Below are 19,586 nucleotides of genomic sequence, written 5' to 3' on the forward strand. Positions count from 1 at the left end.
ACTCATCACCTGCAGCCTGAAATGGTACAGTCCAGGTAAAATCTTCACCACCCGATGCTCCTTTATGCATATGTTGGGTCTAACACTGCCTCCATTCAATGCAACCACATCTCATCCATATCGCCGGGCGTATTGCATCTTTATTGGCTCACCACTTATGGTTCATCTCCCACATTGTGGTTTGTCTCCATGCCACTTCAAGTCATGATGAAGGAAAGTGAAGAGGTGAAGGATGCCTTGTAGAGTCCTTTTGAAAGCTCAGGAGGTGAGTGGTGGTTTCTTTTCTTCCTCCTTGACACGAGTGGCAATCACATGAATTTGCATGCATGCCCTGCTGAGAGGCGAAGTTTGCTTCCTGTGTAGCAGACACCATGCGGTTGAATGCAAAACCATGTAGATCTTGTTACGTCAAGCCAGGGAACATCCCGAATGTGACATTGCAGTGGTCAAGAGCAGCCATCTGCAGCCTGGGCCTGCCAACTTGCTTTCAAAGTGATCTGGAGAGAAATACAGTCTCCAGCATTCATTGCTTTTTTATTAATAATTTAAAAAGCATATATTAAAGACAGCACTTGGGAGGTTCCCAAATTGTCCAGATGCAGCTGTCCTTCTGGGGGAATCATGTGTTCCTTGCGTGAATGAAGCATCCATCCTGGAAGAGATCAGAAACATTTGTACTTAATTGGGCTGTGTCAAAAAAGGAGACGAAACCTTAGAGCCCAGCATCCCAGCTTTTTACACACATCATAGGATGGACGCTTTTCTTGTCTGATGTCAGGAATCTTGCAGCAAGCTGACAAGGATTTTCTTTAGATGTCCAAATGGAGCAGAGTTCACCATAACATAAGTGACGGGCATTTTTTATTTCCCTTTTTCTTGATAATAACATGGAAAGCAAAGGCCCTGGAGGTCACCTGGAGTTCACAGGTGTCTCAGTGCACATTAAATCAAAAGGAAGGACAACTCATGTATCTGCCTCCAAAAGTTCTGCATCCAATGTTTCAGCCTAATAGGACCAGGAAGCCTTGATGGGAACAGAAAAAGAACATCACAGGAATCCTTTTATTTGTATGCCGCCTTTCCAAAGTTAAATCTACACTCACATAAAAAGATTTACATAATTATAAATGTAGCCAAAGTAATCATAAACAATAAACAAAATGCATCAAAAAGTACACGACAATTTCCACATAAATCGTAAGATCTAGAAATAATGACAAAAAATTAATACCAACAACAGCAACACTACTCCAATGCAAGAATCTGTTCAGAAGCCTCAGCTTTTGTAGCTGGAGTCAGTCCAGCCCTGCCTTCCTCCCAGGCCAGATGGAAAAGGCCTGCAAGGCAGGGAGCAGGTCTTCCAGGAATTGTAGGCTAAAGCTTGGCTAGATATCCATGGCCCACATCTGCACGTCCAGTGCTTCTTCTTCTTCTTCAGGGGGTACTCAAGGGCACACAGTACCAGAACCTAATTTTTTATTGTAGTTAAAAAGTGTGACCCTTACTGTAAAAACTCCATGGTGAGTCTCAGCACCTATTTTTCTAGGGGGGAAAGCACTATGTAAGCCTATTTGTCCACTGAAAAAAAGTGTTTATGAGATATTTAGCAACTTTTTAGACGGAGTGTAATTCTAAGAGAGAGAGAGAGAAGCAAAGTAATGTTTGATCACTTTGTATTGAAGGGTAAGGATTACAACCCTTGAAAATTCTTAAGGATTTATCTACCTCCAATGTTTAATCCATTTTTCATGGGGATGTTTCACCCCATTCCATCCCCTAAAATCAAAAACTTTACTAGATCGGTCCAAGGATCTATCTATCTAGTCCAGTGTTTTGTTTCAAAGAATGGCTGAGTAAATGCCTCTGGAAAGTTCACAAGGAAGATAATATACTTCTCCTGTTATATGTTCCCAGAATCTGGTATTCAGAGATATTGGGGTGTGGGCGTGGGCGCATGCAAACCTATAACAAGAGCCATCAGAACGAGCAGCTTAATAAGCTGTGGATCTCCATCGATTCAGCTGGTGTGATTCAGCTGGTGTAGAGCCAGTGTGGTGTAGTGGTTAAGAGCAGTAGTCTCGTAATCTGGGGAACCGGGTTCACGTCTCCGCTCCTCCACATGCAGCTGCTGGGTGACCTTGGGCCAGTCACACTTCTTTGAAGTCTCTCAGCCCCACTCACCTCACAGAGTGTTTGTTGTGGGGGAGGAAGGGAAAGGAGAATGTTAGCTGATTTGAGACTCCTGAAGGGGAGTGAAAGGCGGGATATCAAATCCAAACTCTTCTTCTTCTGGTGTTGAGTCCCCAGTCCCAGCTCAGCTGAAAATACACTGCCATTACTTGCTCATTCAGGGCTCAGACAGTTGAACAAAAGATGGCAGGTTCAAGGCCAGTGTAAGTCCAAAATAGGGGCATTTGTGGGGGGTGGCCAGGCAGTGGGGGACTTAATCTGGATCATAACTCAGTTCAGTCTTGTGGCTTGGCAAAAAGGGCAGCATAAGTCAAACTCAAGTTTATTTTCCCTCTGACAGGCTCATCCAGCAGTAGTTTTGCTCCAGGATAGGGTTTGGCTCTGGAATAATTTTATGCCTGATTAATTTACAAAGGGATGCAGGTGGCACTGTGGGTTAAACCACAGAGCCTAGGACTTGCCGATCAGAAGGTCGGCGGTTCGAATCCTCACGATGGGGTGAGCTCCTGCCAACCTAGCAGTTCGAAAGCACGTCAAAGTGCAAGTAGATAAATAGGTACCGCTTTGGCGGGAAGGTAAACGGTGTTTCCGTGCACTGCTCTGGTTCGTCAAAAGCGGCTTAGTCATGCTGGCCACATGACCTGGAAGATGTACGCCAGTTCCCTCAGCCAATAAAGCAAGATGAGCGCTGCAACCCCAGAGTTGGTCACGACTGGACCTAATGGTCAGGGGTCCCTTTACCTTTTACCTAATTTACACCAGCTTGCTTTATGCCAGATTCTTGGGTACAGGATTGCTCCCACATTGCCTCTGAGTGAATTAAGAATCCATCCCTCTTCCTGGGCAGTTCTAGGAATTGTAGCTCTGTGAGGAGAATAGGGGTCTCCAAACAACCCCCAGCACCCTTAATGAGCGACAGCTCCCAGGATTCCTTTTGGGAAGTCCTGATGTGGTCTGAGAGTGCTTTAAATGTGTGGTGCAGATGTGGACAAGACCGAGATTTGATTATAGTTGCCCACCCCACTGTCCGGATCCTGAGAGGAAGTTTGGATGGAAGGTGTGTGTTGTTGTTGTTTTTTAAAAAAACTTTTTATTCAAAATTAAAACAAAACATATTATCCAGAAACATATCATCCTTATCCCCCTTTTTTCTCCCTCCCCTCCCCCCACAGAACCCCCCCACCCCCACCCCCTGACTTCCCTCAGTTCCAGTCTTTGATTTCTCTAAAAATGCTGTTTTCTGCATGTTACACAGTTGTACAGATCCTCAAACTATTTAGCTGATTATTATCAATAAAAAGTTTGTGAATGTTTATTCAAAACCAGCCAAGGAGTCCAGTTCGCTTTGTTGCATCTTCAGATACTTTGTAAAGGGTTCCCATTCATCTTTAAAGTCACAGTTATCCTTATCCCGTAGCTAGTATGTCAGTTTTGCCAGTTCTGCATAGTCCATCAATTTTTCTTGCCATGATTCTTTGGTTGGGGTTTCTTCAGTCTTCCATCCTTGTGCTATTAAAACTCTCGCGGTCGTTGACACATACATGAAGGTGTTTTAATAGACGGAAGGTGTTTTAACAGAGGTGTCTCCTAGCAGGTCAGACGGCTGACCGGGATGAGTTTCAGCAACGTGTTATCGCTCTTTGCTTTCTCGAAGCACAGGCGAGCCTAATCTGCAAACCTCGCTTTCTACACCCACCGCCCCACAGTGAGTCATGCTTATATGGTTCCCTGAGGGATGGCCTTTGCTTCTGATTGCTCTTAGTTACAAGTTTGGGCTGATTACCCTAAAACTTCAAACCTGTGTGAGGTCTGGGTGGCTGGAGATTTTCACAGAGAGTTACCACCCTGTCTATCAGATTGCTGCAGAGGGCCTCTCCGCCCATCACACCCGCCCCTCGTTCTCTTTAAATGAAAATTCCATACGTTATGAGCTTGCAATAAAATTCCCCTATTTTGTCTATCAGAGGTCATGGAACTTTGGAGTGTCAGGCATAGCCCTATTGGCTTTAGCCCAAACGTAGCAGAGTTTTCCTGCACAGCGAAGAAGCTAGTTGCGGCGGTAATGACTAGTCAGCTAGACTCAGAATAACTATTTACAGGATTTATTAAAAAGGAAAAATAAAACCAGCAGAGTTTCTGCATACAAATCAAAGCAAAATAAATCCTCTCTTTCTCTCTCTCAAAACCATATACAGCACTTCTAACTCCTAACACACCTCACCACCAAACTGAGCTAGCAATCCCTTGATAACAGAGTTGAGTGCTGGTCGTTAACCAATCAGAGTGAGTAGTTTCTAGGTCAAGCAGACCTGGGCTTTCTGCCAAGAGTAAATTGACACCAGCTTGAGTTAATTGTGTTAGCCAGAATCTGCAAGTTTCCCACGAGAACCAATTAACAGAAACTGAACACCCCCTCACAGATTCTGCTGAACAATTAACATCAAATACACCTATGTAGGAGATTATTTTTCCAGCAAACCTAAACCCTTGCACATTCGCTTGTTCTTTATCTTTGCCAATGGTTTAGTTAACACATCTGCTACATTTTCTTCACTTGATACATAAGTACAGGTGATTACATTGTCTTGTACACAGCAACGTACATTTTGGTATTTTACAGAGATATGTTTGGAACGCGATTTGAAACCCTCTGTTTTACTTAAGGTTATACAAGCTTGATTATCAATGTAAACTTGTACTGGTTCTCCACAATTTACATTTAAATCTGCCAACAAATGCTTGAAATAAATCACCTCGTTGCACAATTCACTCAATGCGGCGTACTCTGATTCCGTTGATGACACACTTACAACGTCTTGTTTGCGTGACCGCCAGCTGATTAAAGCTCCACCGACCATTATGACTAGTCCTGTGACAGATTTTCTATCCGGCAAATTTCCCCAGTCACTATCACAGTAGCAACTCAACATTTCATCCTCTGAAGAATTTAATTGTAACATATAGCCAATTGTCTGTTTGAGATATCTCAGAACTTGTTTTACCCCTTTCCAGGCATTTAGTGTGGGTTTTGAGACCAATCTACTTAATATGCCTACTGCGTAGCTAATATCAGGTCTGGACCACTGTGCTAGATACAATAAACTTCCAATTACAGAGTGATATACATCAGGATGTTCAAATTCAGGACTCTCATCTATGTGAAGTGTTTTTATGAAACCTGGATCCATAGGCACCGCTGCCCCTTTGCAATCCTGCATCCTGTATGTAGTCAGTAGTTGTTTAACTTTGTTCTGCTGACTAATTAGGCAGCTGCCATCTTGGGCCCAGCACACTTCCAACCCTAGATATGTCCTAACCGGGCCTAAGTCTTTCACTTTGAACTTACTGGACAATTGCTTGGCAAACCTTTTAGTTTGTTTATCTGTTTTACAGGCATACAATACATCATCTACATAAATCAGACAAAACTCTTGATCACTGCCTGTACCACGTACATAAACACAATTGTCAGCTGTACTCTGCTTGAAACCAAATGACACTAAGGCCTCATGGAAACATTTGTTCCAAGATCTTGCAGCCTGTTTGAGACCATATAGAGCTTTGTTTAATTTCAACACTCTATTTGAACCTGTCTCATAACCAGGCGGTTCGGCTAGATACAGGTCTTCTGATATTGATGCATGCAAATATGCAGTCTGGATATCAAAATGGTTTAACAGGAGTTTTCTCTTTGCTCCAAGTGTTAGAATCAGCCTTACACTGTCCCCCTTAGCAGTAGGGGAAAAAGTCTCGTCATAATCTTTTCCAGGCCTCTGAGAATATCCTTGAGCGACTAAACGAGCTTTGTATTTGTACTCTCCTGTCACCAGAGGTTTAAGTTTGTACACCCACCTGCAGCCTACAATCTTTGCCCCCTCAGGCGCTGCTACTGGTGTAAAAACCTTGTGCTCATTCAGAGAGGACATCTCTTCCTCCATTGCCTGTTTCCAGAGCTCTGCCTCCTCTTTTGGTAACTTTAACACCTCCTGAAAACTCTTGGGTTCTGCACTTACACTAAACACATTTGCAGTATCTGGAGAAAAACGCACTGGAGGCACTCCTTTGTTTTGTCTTTTAGATCTTCTGGGAGAAAATTTTTCTTCTGACCCACTTTCCTCCTCAGAACTACGACCTCTCTTTTGTTGCTTAGCAACTGGGCTCTGGCTAATTTCACTTTCTTGAGAGCTCTTATCTGAACTTTCCTCCCCCTCAGACTCTGATTCTCTGTGTCTACCTTCAGAGTCATGAAGCTCCTGGGAAGGTTCAAACCAAACCTCAGTATTGGCATGTAGTCTCTCCCAGCCACTATGTTCACAAAAACTGGCATTCCTGGAGATCACAATGCCATTTGTCCCTTCAGCAAAGCGGAAACCTTTTCCCAGCTCCTGGTAACCCACAAACACTAGCTGTTTGGTCTTAGGATCTCCCTTCTTTCTCATTTGTTTCGGAATTAATACCCAGGCTTTTGATCCAAACACATGCAAATGGTCAATTTTGGGTTTTTTCTGAAACAATTTAAAGTACGGAGTTGTACCTATTGTTTGGTGAAAGAGCCTGTTTTGGAGATAACACGCGGTGAGCATGCTCTCCCCCCAATAAGACATGGGTAAATCAGCATCATCAAGCATGGCAAACATCATATCTTGTAAAGATCTGTTTTTTCGCTCTGCAACACCATTCTCCTCTGGGGAAAAAACGTTCGTTTTTCTATGCCCAATGCCACGCTTTTGTAACCAATCTCTAAAGGCATTTGACATAAATTCGCCACCTCTGTCCGTCTGAATCCTTTTGAGTTTAATGGACAGAAATCTTTCCACAGATGCCACCCAGCCTTTAAACTTAGTGAACACGTCACCCTTATTCTTCATGGGAAAAACCCAAGAGTAACGTGTGGCGTCATCCACAATTGTTAGTGAAAAGCGCGCTCCACCCCTGCTTACAGCAAATGGACCAATTACGTCCATGTGAACCAGCTGTAGCGGTGACTCACTAACTCTGTCACTTCTGGGGTAAGAGACTCTGTGGGTTTTAACCTTTTTACACACATTACAATCAAGGTACTTGTTACAACTCTTTAAATTACCCCCATCAGCCAATTCAGACATTTTTAGTACACTTTTCCAGCAAGCATGCCCCATTTTCCTATGCAATAAGTGTACACAGTTGTCATGTATAGCTTTGTTATTCACTGCAGGCTGAGATTTACTGACTACTGCTGCAACTTGAGATCCTGCTTTAAGCCAAAACAAGCCTCCCTCTGACTTAGCAGTGCCTAAAATCTCACCAGCCTTCTTAATAATGCAACTGTCTCCTTCAAAATACACTTTAAACCCAGCTTTTAGCAAACAATCTACAGACATCAGATTGCTCCTTAATGAAGGCACACAAAGTACATTTTGCAGGCATTCACGAAGACAAGGAACAAAAACTGCACCCCCCGAAATCACTTCGGAAGTACTTCCGTCTGCTAGAGCCACCTGGCTGCGCTGTGCTGAGTTCTTGGAAACAAACAATTCATCTGAATTTACGATGTGCCGCGACGCTCCCGAATCGACCACCCAGACAGCTTGTTTCTCATCAGCAATCTTGGCCACGGCGGTCACCAGCTGAGCCGACTGTTTTTGTTTGAAGAATTTCTTTTTACGCTGCTGCTGCTGCTGCTGCTGATCTCGTCTCTGCTCCTGCACCGGCAACTGAGACTTGACCAACTCCGGACATTGTCGTTTTAGATGCGCTGAAGACCCACATCGGAAACAACGCCTAACAGCAAACGCTGACTCCTCACCGGTACGCTGCTCTTGCTTCACCTCTGGCACAGCATGAGAACTCCTTCCAAACCGCCCACCAGTAGAAGCCTCTGCAGCCAACGCCCTTTCTTGCCTCTTTTGCCATTCTTCAATCAAACGCCCAGTAACGTAACTGACTGATAAATCACGCTCCTGCATGCCTTCTAGAGACAAAACTAAATTATCCCAGCTTTCCGGGAGAGAACTCAAAATAATAGCCACCTTCTCCTGCTGGTCTAACGCACAGTCTCTTTCCTGTAGCGCAGAAAACTTTAACTGTAAACTGTGTAGGTGTTCCTGCATTGTAACCCCAGGCTGTAACATTGCCTTGTACAATGCCTTGCGAATGAACAGCTTGGAAACCGCTGTCTCACGCACATGGAGTTCTTTAAGTGCTTGCCACACACCTCTAGCTGTCTTGATTCCCCTCACATACGGCAACTGGGAATCTTCCAGCCCCAAGACAATTGTGGCCCTTGCTCTTTGGTCTTTATCGAGGTCTTCATCATCAGGCTTCGCAGGAAACTTACTCACCACTTGCCAGAGACGATCCCTCTGCAGCACTGCCTGCATGCGTTCCGACCACAGCAAGTAATTGGAGTCATTCAGACGCTCAAAAGCCATCTGACCTGGTTGTGAGGCCATCTTGAGAGCGATGTCCCTGGAACCCGGAACCAGCTACTCACGACCACCGAGAGAGAAAACAGGAACCACAGCACCCAGCACTCACACGCTGCAGCTGTTGTCCTTGTGTCCGCTGCGTCACCAGCTCACCACGGTCAGGAACCAGCCAGAGAACAACAACTTCTGGAACTACTGGAACCAACGCCGTTGATGCTGACACCACCACAACTCAGGCTGGCAGCACAATGCCCATAACCTCATGGAACTTTGGAGTGTCAGGCATAGCCCTATTGGCTTTAGCCCAAACGTAGCAGAGTTTTCCTGCACAGCGAAGAAGCTAGTTGCGGCGGTAATGACTAGTCAGCTAGACTCAGAATAACTATTTACAGGATTTATTAAAAAGGAAAAATAAAACCAGCAGAGTTTCTGCATACAAATCAAAGCAAAATAAATCCTCTCTTTCTCTCTCTCAAAACCATATACAGCACTTCTAACTCCTAACACACCTCACCACCAAACTGAGCTAGCAATCCCTTGATAACAGAGTTGAGTGCTGGTCGTTAACCAATCAGAGTGAGTAGTTTCTAGGTCAAGCAGACCTGGGCTTTCTGCCAAGAGTAAATTGACACCAGCTTGAGTTAATTGTGTTAGCCAGAATCTGCAAGTTTCCCACGAGAACCAATTAACAGAAACTGAACAGTTGACACATACATGAAGGTGTTTTAATAGACGGAAGGTGTTTTAACAGAGGTGTCTCCTAGCAGGTCAGACGGCTGACCGGGATGAGTTTCAGCAATGTGTTATCGCTCTTTGCTTTCTCGAAGCACAGGCGAGCCTAATCTGCAAACCTCGCTTTCTACACCCACCGCCCCACAGTGAGTCATGCTTATATGGTTCCCTGAGGGATGGCCTTTGCTTCTGATTGCTCTTAGTTACAAGTTTGGGCTGATTACCCTAAAACTTCAAACCTGTGTGAGGTCTGGGTGGCTGGAGATTTTCACAGAGAGTTACCACCCTGTCTATCAGATTGCTGCAGAGGGCCTCTCCGCCCATCACACCCGCCCCTCGTTCTCTTTAAATGAAAATTCCATACGTTATGAGCTTGCAATAAAATTCCCCTATTTTGGAACCGTTTATATTTCCTCTCTAAAGTGTTGCATTATATATACATCGGCAACTACTTTTACAAACATGGAGTTTAATTTGATGTTGGTCTCAGCTGAGGGTTGTAAGGTTAGATTGCTGCAACACGTTATACGTGGGGCTGCCTCTGAAGACGGTTTGGAAACTTCAGCTGGTGCAGAATTTGGTGGTCAGGTTGCTCCCCAGGACAAGATGGTTTGAACAGATTTCACCAATCCTGGTCCAACTGCACTGACTGCCAATTAGTTTCAGGGCCCAATTCAAAGTGCTAGTTTTGACCTATAAAGCCTTAAACAGCTCTGGGCCACAGGAGTGTCTCCACCCCCATCGTTCAGCTCGGACACTGAGCTCCAGCGCCAAGGGCCTTCTGGCGGTTCCCTCATTGCGAGAAGTGAGGCTACAGGGAACCAGACAGAGGGCCTTCTCGGTAGTGGCACCCGCCCTGTGGAACGCCCTCCCATCAGATGTCAAGGAAATAAACAACTATCTGACTTTTAGAAGACATCTGAAGGCAGACCTGTTTAGGGAAGTTTTTAATGTTTGATGTTTTATTGCATTTTTAATATTCTTTTGGGACATAGCTGTCAACTTACAGATTTGAAAATAAGGGACCAGCAGCCTCGAAAATAAGGGATCAACAGCCAAAATAAGGGATTTTCCGGGCACAGGTATGTTCAACTTCTGAGCCCCTCCGAGCCAAAGGCAAAAAGCCCAGCCAGCAGCCAAACGAAGCCTCATCAATAAGGGACAGCAGTGGGACATGGCACTGGGATAAGGGACTGTCCCGCCAAATAAGGGACACTTGACAGCTATGTTTTGGGAGCTGCCCAGAGTGGCAGGGTATAAATTATTATTATTATTATTATTATTATTATTATTATTATTATTATTATTATTATTATTATATTATGCCTCAAGGACCACTTCAAGGTGCTAGCCATTGTGCTAGGGGTTGGGTCCTGTTTCAGCAGTGAATGTTCAAGCCAGCTGTGTGTATGTCTGTGGAGAAAACATATGAAAAGGATCAAGCTGAATATCAGCAGGGTCTTTCCCCAAGAGTTTCATGGGTTTGGTTCCTCGTACAGATAGGGATGGAAGCTTTGTGCTCCACACCCAGCCCTGGAGAACAAGAGCATTTAGGACTCAAATGGGGGGTGGGGGGCTGTTTCCATACAAATCACCATTGCTGGAAGCCTCCAGAAGCCTATACTGGCTCGCCCCAAAGGCAATTAAGGAGCCTTTTGCTGCCTGAGAAGCATTAACACATCCGCGTCACCATTAATTTCACCTTCCGAAGCTTCTTTTTTCTGGGTTGGGAAAGCAGAGGAGTCCTCCCTCTGCGGAGAAGAAATTCTAGGAGAGGGAAATGTTGTGACTCATCTCCGTGGCAACCCTCAACTGATGATGTGAGTGGTGCAAGATGTTACGCATGTTTAGCAACAACTGGACAACACGAGCGCCTTTTCAGTAATCTGAAAAATCCTCGGACGATAATGAGTTCCCCACGACTGCTTTACCCTTGCCAAAGCACTAGAATATATTGCACGGCACATCTGACATCCCCAGCATTTTATATTTCCTACCTGTTAAGATTCAAGGCAAGGGGCAGATAAGATTTAAAATTAAAACCGTGCAAAAAGCACTGGGTGTGTGCTGTGTTATACCCTTTTCAGCATGTAGCTCAAACCCCTAGGGCTGTGTGTCTTTCATAATTCTGTGCATAAAGAAGTCATGGTTCTGAGCATGGGATTCAGCATTCTGAGACTCTTCATTTACTTTGTTGTTGTTGTTGTTGCTTTAGAAAAGCATTCTTCTATGGATTTCTATTTTTCTACAGCATTCTCTTATGGCTACAAAGGCAGACGAGAAATAGTCTGGGTGGGTGACTGGGATCTCCTCTCCTGTGAGTAGCTGAGCAAATTATGTGAATACAGTGGTACCTCAGGTTAAGAAATTAATTCGTTCTGGAGGTCTGTTCTTAAACTGAAAATATTCTTAACCTGAGGTACCACTTTAGCTAATGGGGGCCTCCTGCTGCCACCGCGCAATTTCTGTTTTCATCCTGAAGCAAAGTTATTAACCCGAGGTACTATTTCTGGATTAGTGAAGTCTGTAACCTGAAGTGTATGTAACCTGGAGGGTCTGTAACCCGAGGTACCACTGTACAGTGGCACCTCGGGTTACAAACACTTCAGGTTACAGACTCTGCTAACCCGGAGGTTATTGTTGTTGTTGTTTAGTCGTTTAGTCGTGTCTGACTCTTTGTGACCCCATGGACCAGAGCATGCCAGGCACTCCTGTCTTCCACTGCCTTCCGCAGTTTGGTCAAACTCATGCTGGTAGCTTCGAGAACACTGTCCAACCATCTCGTCCTCTGTCATCCCCTTCTCCTTGTGCCCTCCATCTTTCCCAACATCAGGGTCTCTTCCAGGGAGTCTTCTCTTCTCGTGAGGTGGCCAAAGTATTGGAGCCTCAGCTTCATGATCTGTCCTTCCAGTGAGCAACCCATAGGTTATACCTTGGGTTAAAAACTTTATCTCAGGATGAGAACAGAAATCACGTGGCCCCATTAGCTAAAGTGGTACCTCAGGTTAAGAACGGACCTCCGGAACAAATTAAGTTCATAACCAGAGGTACCACTGTAGCAGTATTGAAATAGTCCCTCTTAAGCTCTGAAGGCTTACCGAAGTGCTGGTTTGGCATTATGCGAATACAGTGGTACCTCAGGTTACAAACGCTTTAGGTTACAGACTCCGCTAACCCAGAAATAGTACCTTGGGTTAAGAACTTTGCATCAGGATGAGAACAGAAATTGCACGGCAGTGGGAGGCCCTGTTAGCTAAAGGGGTACCTCAGGTTAAGAACAGTTTCAGGTTAAGAACGGACCTCCAGAACGAATTAAGTCCTTAAACCGAGGTACCACTGTAAGCAGATAATATATGTGTCATTCACACTAGTGTCAGAATTCAGCTTCCTGTGAGGCAAAATTTAGGCAACTTTGGCACAAACGTGTGTTGTTTTTGGCCTCTGTAATGCTATTGCTTTAAATGTCCCAGGGCAGATTACAACAATTAAAATTTAAAAATGGATAAACCAGGTTGCAATCACAGGAAAACACGCATCTCAGATGTCAAAGGCCAGGGTAAAGTCACCTCCTATCCGCAACACACACCCTCACACAACCCTCCCAGGGAGCATAAGGTTGCTCCTTTATTTTATGTTATTATATTAAATTTAATTTTTTAACATTATGATCCCACCATTTCAGCGCAAACAAGAGCTCATGGCCGCTTGTCAATCAAAAGCCTAATACAAATTAAATGCAAGCAGCCAACATCCCATAATCCGGAACAGTCCTCTGATAAAATAGTCCTAAACACCTCAACACATACACACACATTATCGCCATACTTTTCTCCCTGTAATGTTTTGCTTGAAAGGGAATGAAGAAAGAGAGGGATGGAGGATGTCATGTATTCAGTGGACTGTGTTTGCCTGAGCTTGACTCTGGACCAAAGATTCTGAGCCCCTGTGTTCTGATTCGATACAGGATATCCAATCACAGAACATTTCAGGATTTGGGCCTCTGCCATTGGCCCTTAAACTCTGTGTCATGATTTGCAGCTTGGAAGTTGAGACAGCCAATCATGTTGGGAATGGGAGTGGCCCAGACCTTCAGAAATGTATATAAGAGGTTGCTTTGCCCCTGTTGACCAGTTCTGTTAGTTCAATAAAAGTTCTTGCTGTTATCACTGTGTCTTGCCTCGTGGGAACCCACCTACACTTCAGAGGATGTATCCAATAATTACTTCATGTGCTACAGAAATGAAAACAGAAACAAAAAAATCTAGGCAACTGCTTCCCTATTCTGGCATGTTCATGCTATTTTTTTATTGTCTGTTTTGTTTATTGAAAAGCAATAACAAAAAAGCATTACATGGTCCTCCCACTGGAAATAATAACATATCACAAATCACCACTCATTCAAACAGCAGAAAGAAGGTAAAATATTGCATTAGTAGCCCAAGAAAGAAAGTTCAACAGGACAGCTACAGCTTGCGAAAGGGTCACAGCTCAGGAATAGAGCACATGCTTAATCATAGAGATGTTCTATCCCTGTCGTTACTAGTTAAAAGGTCAGGTAGCAGGTGATGCAATCTGAAAAGACTCCGGAAAGCTGTTGCGAGTCAGAGCAGACAACACTAGGTTAGATGGACCAGTGGCCTTACTTGGTGCTCATCTATTCAAATGCTTCTCACTGGTAGGTTTGAACACTGGCAGACTTGTTTGCAAAGCCTTTCTCACAAGGAGAAAGCCATACCTCAGCATCCCTGCAGATCCAAATTATCTAAATAAAAAGCAGGATTTTCCTGGATGATCCTCGAGATGGTTCACACCTGTGAATGCATTGCTTGATTCCTCAATGCGAGAGAAGCTTAAGAATTTCAATTTCTGTTGATCCCAGTGGGTTCGGGCCTGATTTGTACTTACCGGGACGATGAGCGGATTTCCTTCACATTTTGCAATTCCCTGAAATTTATGATACAGTTCTCAGCTAAAAATTAAAGTACCAAAATGCATTAAAATGCATATCTTTTTTAGAATAAGTTTTATTAACTTTTGATTATTCTTTGGTGATCACTCATAGCCGAGTAAGATTGTCTTCCATAAACACGGTTTTAACAATGAGTCAGTAAGTGAATGTAGAGGCCAATTCTGGATCCACACGTCCTTCCACAGTGGGGACATTGGTTTCCAGGCGGGAGTTGATCACGGTGTGGATTTGCCAAGTGTGCCTTCCTCTTAGCACGTTTCTCCCTTGCGTTCTGAGTTCGAGTGTCTTCAAAGTCCATGACACCTTTGGTAAAGCCTCATTATGGCAATACCAATTTATAATACAATTAATAATATCAATCATCCAGATACCAAATTATATAATTTAGATAAGGTGTCCCCCCTCGTGCTGTAATTGATCATTTTCTTTTATTTCTGCGTCCCAAAATCTTACTGATTTCAATTACATTTCACTCATAATAATAATCCCTTATAAAACAGCTGCAATATTTATAACTTCTATTTGTGTTGACACATTAAATGATTTTTATAAAATGCATATATTAGGATTGGGCTGAAAATAAGGAGAGCTGCCTACCCTTACGTCCTGGTAACTTTTAGCTGAATGTTTGATCTGCCTGCATACGTCCATATTGATTTTGTTTTTTAAAAAAATGCAAACCATAAGAAACAGGGTGAAATAAATTTTCGATTGGAAAATTGAGAAACCAAGAGAAACCAAATTGGGCAGATTTTTCTGGCCATCCACATCACTCCTGGAAGTTGCCATTTGATGCTATATATGGTCACCAAGCCCTTACAGTGAATGTGTGACAAAATACTATTTTTGGAGTCTCATCTATATTTCCTGTTCATATCTTAGTACCTAACTTAAACGTGTGTAATGAAGAACTCCCTGAAATGCCCTCACCCCAAGGAATAAATGTTGCTAAAACACCCAACTTTAATTGTGAAGGAACGATGCCTCTGTGATATACAGGCCTTTAGGGGAAAGGGAGTGAAAAAGCAGGATGACATATGTAATGGGTTAAAATAAGTTGTTTTAGGTGTACTCCCTGCAACCTAGGGAGTCTTTGGTAGATGTTTTGACTACAAGGGAAAACATCTGTTGTTATTCAGCCGTGTGCTATAGCTGTCCATGCTTCTATGCAGACACGGTCATAAACCTCTGAAAAGATACTGTTGCTTGGAGGGTCTGTCAAGAGGCCCTGGGATGGCGGGCAGGCGGGAGAAGATCCACCATCTTATTTGTTATTTATGGCACTCTTGGCTAGGACCACCACCCTCTTTCCAATTGTGGGCCCCATTTTGTTAAACAATGTTCAATAACCAAACCGAGAATGACCTTTGCCTCCACATTCCAGAATAGTACCTGTGTTCTCCTGTGACAGCAGAGGCAACCAAGAGTCTTGTAGAATCTTAGAAAACAGAAATGAAATCCTGTACTCACTTACTTGGGAGGAAATCAAACATCCTAACACTCATTAGGGTTGCCATGTTCCCCGGAGTGAAAATATCAAGACAAAGTTGTTGAGCTTTTTTTGTTTACATGCCTACTTGCCATACATCCAACAGCCTGTCAACAGCAGCGGGACAGCAGACTGATACAGTGGTACCTCGCAAGACGAATGCCTCGCAAGACAAAAAACTTGCTAGACGAAAGGTTTTTCCGTTTTCGATTTGCCTCGCAAGACGAAATTTCCCTATGGGCTTGCTTCGCAAGACAAAAACGTCTCGCGGCTTTGTTTCCTTTGTCTAAAAACAAAGACATGTTTTGTTTATAAAGTTAATTTATTTTCCCTTCAATTTTTGAACTGCTCTTTACAGTATGTGTGACTTTAAAGAGCAGTTAATAAACTGTTGTTGTACCAAATTTGGCTTTGTTTGGACTTTTTTTGACCATAGGAACACATTAATTGATTTTCAATGCATTCTTATGGGATTTCGTGATTCGCAAGACGAAAAATTCGCTAGACGACAAAACTTGCGGAACGAATTAATTTCGTCTTGCGGGGCACCACTGTATAAGTGCTATTGTAATAGTAAAAGGACCCCTGACCATTAGGTCCAGTTGTGACCGACTCTGGGGTTGCTGCGCTCATCTCGCTTTATTGGCCGAGGGAGCCGGCGTACAGCTTCCGGGTCATGTGGCCAGCATAACTAAGCCACTTCTGGCAAACCAGAGCAGCGCATGGAAATGCCGTTTACCTTCCTGCCTATTTATCTACTTGCACTTTGACGTGCTTTCGAACTGCTAGGTTGGCAGGAGCAGGGACCGAGCAACAGGAGCTCACCCCGTCATGGGGATTTGAACCGCCGACCTTCTGATCTGCAAGCCCTAGGCTCTCTGGTTTAACCCACAGTGCCACCCGCGTCCTATTGTACTTCTATTTAAATAAATGCTATTGTACTTCTATTTAAATTTACAACTGTTTTATGGTTGTGTCTATGATGGCGTGACCACTTGGGTCTTATTTTGTACATTGTCCTGATGATTATAATTATGGTGGTTAATACTCTGCCCATCTGATTGGGTTGCCCCAGCCACTCTGGGCAGCTTCCAGCATCACAAAAACACAGCAAAACATCAAACATTAAAAGCTTCCCGATACAGGGTTGCCTTTTATCAGAAGGCCGTATCATGATTTATCTCTTTGACATCTGACGGGAGGGTGCTACCACCCGAAAGGCTCTCTGCCTGGTTCCCTGTCACTTCACTTCTCGCAATGAGGGAACGAGCAGAAGGCCCTCAGAGCTGGACCTCAGCATCCAGGCTGAACGATGGGGGTGGAGATGCTCCTTCAAGTAGATAAGGCCTAGTTGGATAAGAATGGCTTTAAGATAATCAAATAATCGCTAAAGCATATACAAATCTTGTACATATCCATGCCCACTTTTGTGCCTTGGGTGGGTCTTCTGCATTTCTTTTGGTGATGTGTGAGAGGCCACCATAGCTATACCTAATGGCAAGCTTCCCTCCACTGATGAAAGGAACTTTGGTCCTGCTCAGGCTTCCATCAGTGGTATGGTGAGAGAGGCAAATCTTGCTATTTCTTCTTTCTCTCTTTCCTCCTCCTGTTGTTATTGTTGTTTAGTCGTGTCTGACTCTTCGTGACCCCATGGACCAGAGCACACCAGGCACTCCTGTCTTCCACTGCCTCCAGCAGTTTGGTCAAACTCATGCTGGTAGCTTCGAGAACACTGTCCAACCATCTCGTCTTCTGTCGTCCCCTTCTCCTTGTGCCCTCCATCTTTCCCAACATCAGGGTCTTTTCCAGGGAGTCTTCTCATGAGGTGGCCAGAGTATTGGAGCCTCAGCTTCAGGATCTGTCCTTCCAGTGAGCACTCAGGGCTGATTTCCTTAAGAATGGATAGGTTTGATCTTCTTGTAGTCCATGGGACTCTTAAGAGTCTCCTCTAGCACCAGACTTCAAAAGCATCAATTCTTCGGCTATCAGCCTTCTTTATGGTCCAGCTCTCATTTCCATACATCACTACTGGGAAAACCATGGCTTTAACTATACAGACCTTTGTCGGCAAGGTGATGTCTCTGCTTTTTAAGATGTTTTCCTCCTGCGGCCACTTATATTCTGCCAATCAGCTCCGAGTGCCAGAGGACCCTTAGAAAAGCTTGAGAGGTGGCTTGGGGGTGCTCAAGATAGAGCATGCAGCAGGTCAAGGTTCAATCCTGGCATCTCCAGTTAGGGCTGGAAGTTTCCCTTGCCCAAAACCCTGGGGAACTGTCGCCAGTCCATGTTGACAATGCTGAGCTGGATGGAGCAATAGTTTGACTCAGTAGAAGGCAGCTTGCTATGCTATGTTTGTTCCTATCAGTAAAAGTTGCACATTGCAAACCAATGAAGGGGGACCTGTGGGTCTCCAGATGTCAATGGACATCATTTTTGACCATTGGCCGGGCTGGCAGGGGCTGATGGCATTTTGGATTCCAACCACATCTGGAGGACCACAAGATCCTCATTACTGCTATAAGCAATACATGGGATAAACCGAAAGAAAATCTTTGAATGCTCAACTTCTGTCAACTTTCTGCTGCAGAGTATTCGTTAATAAACACAAAAATGGTCTTTCCTAAATTGATAAATGAGTGAGTATATTAAGGCCACAATCCTATGTGTGCTTACCTGAAATTAAGTCCCTCTGAGCTTAGTGGGATTTATTTCCAAGTAAACACTCATAGAATGGGGCTGCTCTTCAGCCACAAGATGGAATACTGTTGATTTAGGTTAGGCTTTTAGTCATCAAAAAATGAAGAAAATTTAAAAAAACAATAGCACCATATATGATCATTCAGCCTGAACACAGTAATTACTCTGAGGCTTTGATTCTTTACTGTGAATGAAAACCAGCCAAACCTTTGGGAGGAGTGTGGCATATGTTAGTGTCTATAGTCATTACATTTCTCTTTCAACGTTCCACTTCTTCAAAGTGTCATACTCATGAGCCTTGATCCAGACTAGTAGCCTAAAGCAATGGGTGGGAAGTCTGAGACTCCACCACAATGTGGAGTTTCTAAGGAAGTGTGTGACAAATTGTAATGACAGGGTTGATTCGGAGCATTTTGTAAAGAAGCGGAGATTGTTTACTACACAAGATGCAGACAAAGGGAAATATGGAATGTGGATCGAGGTCAAATCATTGTGAACCAGAACACTGAAATTTCAACTCAGATTTGGATCTGAATATCTGAGAAGTACAGATCCATAAACTTTGTTGTCTTAATAAGTTTCTTGGCTGACGAAGTAGGACTCCAACACTTAAAGTTCAGGTCTTTGTACCCATTGACAACGATTACATTTCGACACATTATTTTAGGAGCATGGAGGTGACAGGACATAAAATTTAAATGTGAAACATTTTGACCATTGATAAATCCATTCTTGTTGCCAAATAAGATGGCCTAAATTCAGCACGGAGTTAGGCACACTTAACCCGAATGGACTTAAGCATACTTAACTCTCTGCTGGATTTAGGCCATGATGATTAATCAGATCTTCAGCTTGAGCCAAGTCTATCCACTAAGATGTGCCAAAGGAAAGTTTAGTGGAGTGTAAGACCAATGCTCAAGACATCCTGTCTCTGGCTGGGGTGTTCCTTACTATGCCTGAAGGAGGGGCAAACACCCAAAAGATCTTAGGGGAGATCAAATGTACACCACCCATGTGCAACTGATTATGCATGATGCTGCAGTATGGCCATGGTGCCTATGTTCAGAGGTGGTGTACCAAATACTAGTGGGGATTTAAAACA

At 43.8% G+C, this 19,586-nt stretch overlaps 1 long non-coding RNA gene across 1 annotated transcript in view; it reads right to left on the reverse strand.

Moving 5' to 3' along the window:
* LOC308593208 overlaps positions 1–16,007 on the reverse strand; it is a 171,624-nt gene extending 155,617 nt beyond the window's left edge. Inside the window, exon 1 of the long non-coding RNA XR_014010849.1 lies at positions 15,927–16,007. This is a non-coding gene — a long non-coding RNA (uncharacterized lncRNA). The remainder of the gene's footprint in view (positions 1–15,926) is intronic.
* Positions 16,008–19,586: the final 3,579 nt, after the last annotated feature.

Source organism: Podarcis bocagei (assembly GCF_964188305.1).
Source record: "Podarcis bocagei genome assembly, chromosome: 8".
Lineage (NCBI taxonomy): Eukaryota > Metazoa > Chordata > Lepidosauria > Squamata > Lacertidae > Podarcis > Podarcis bocagei.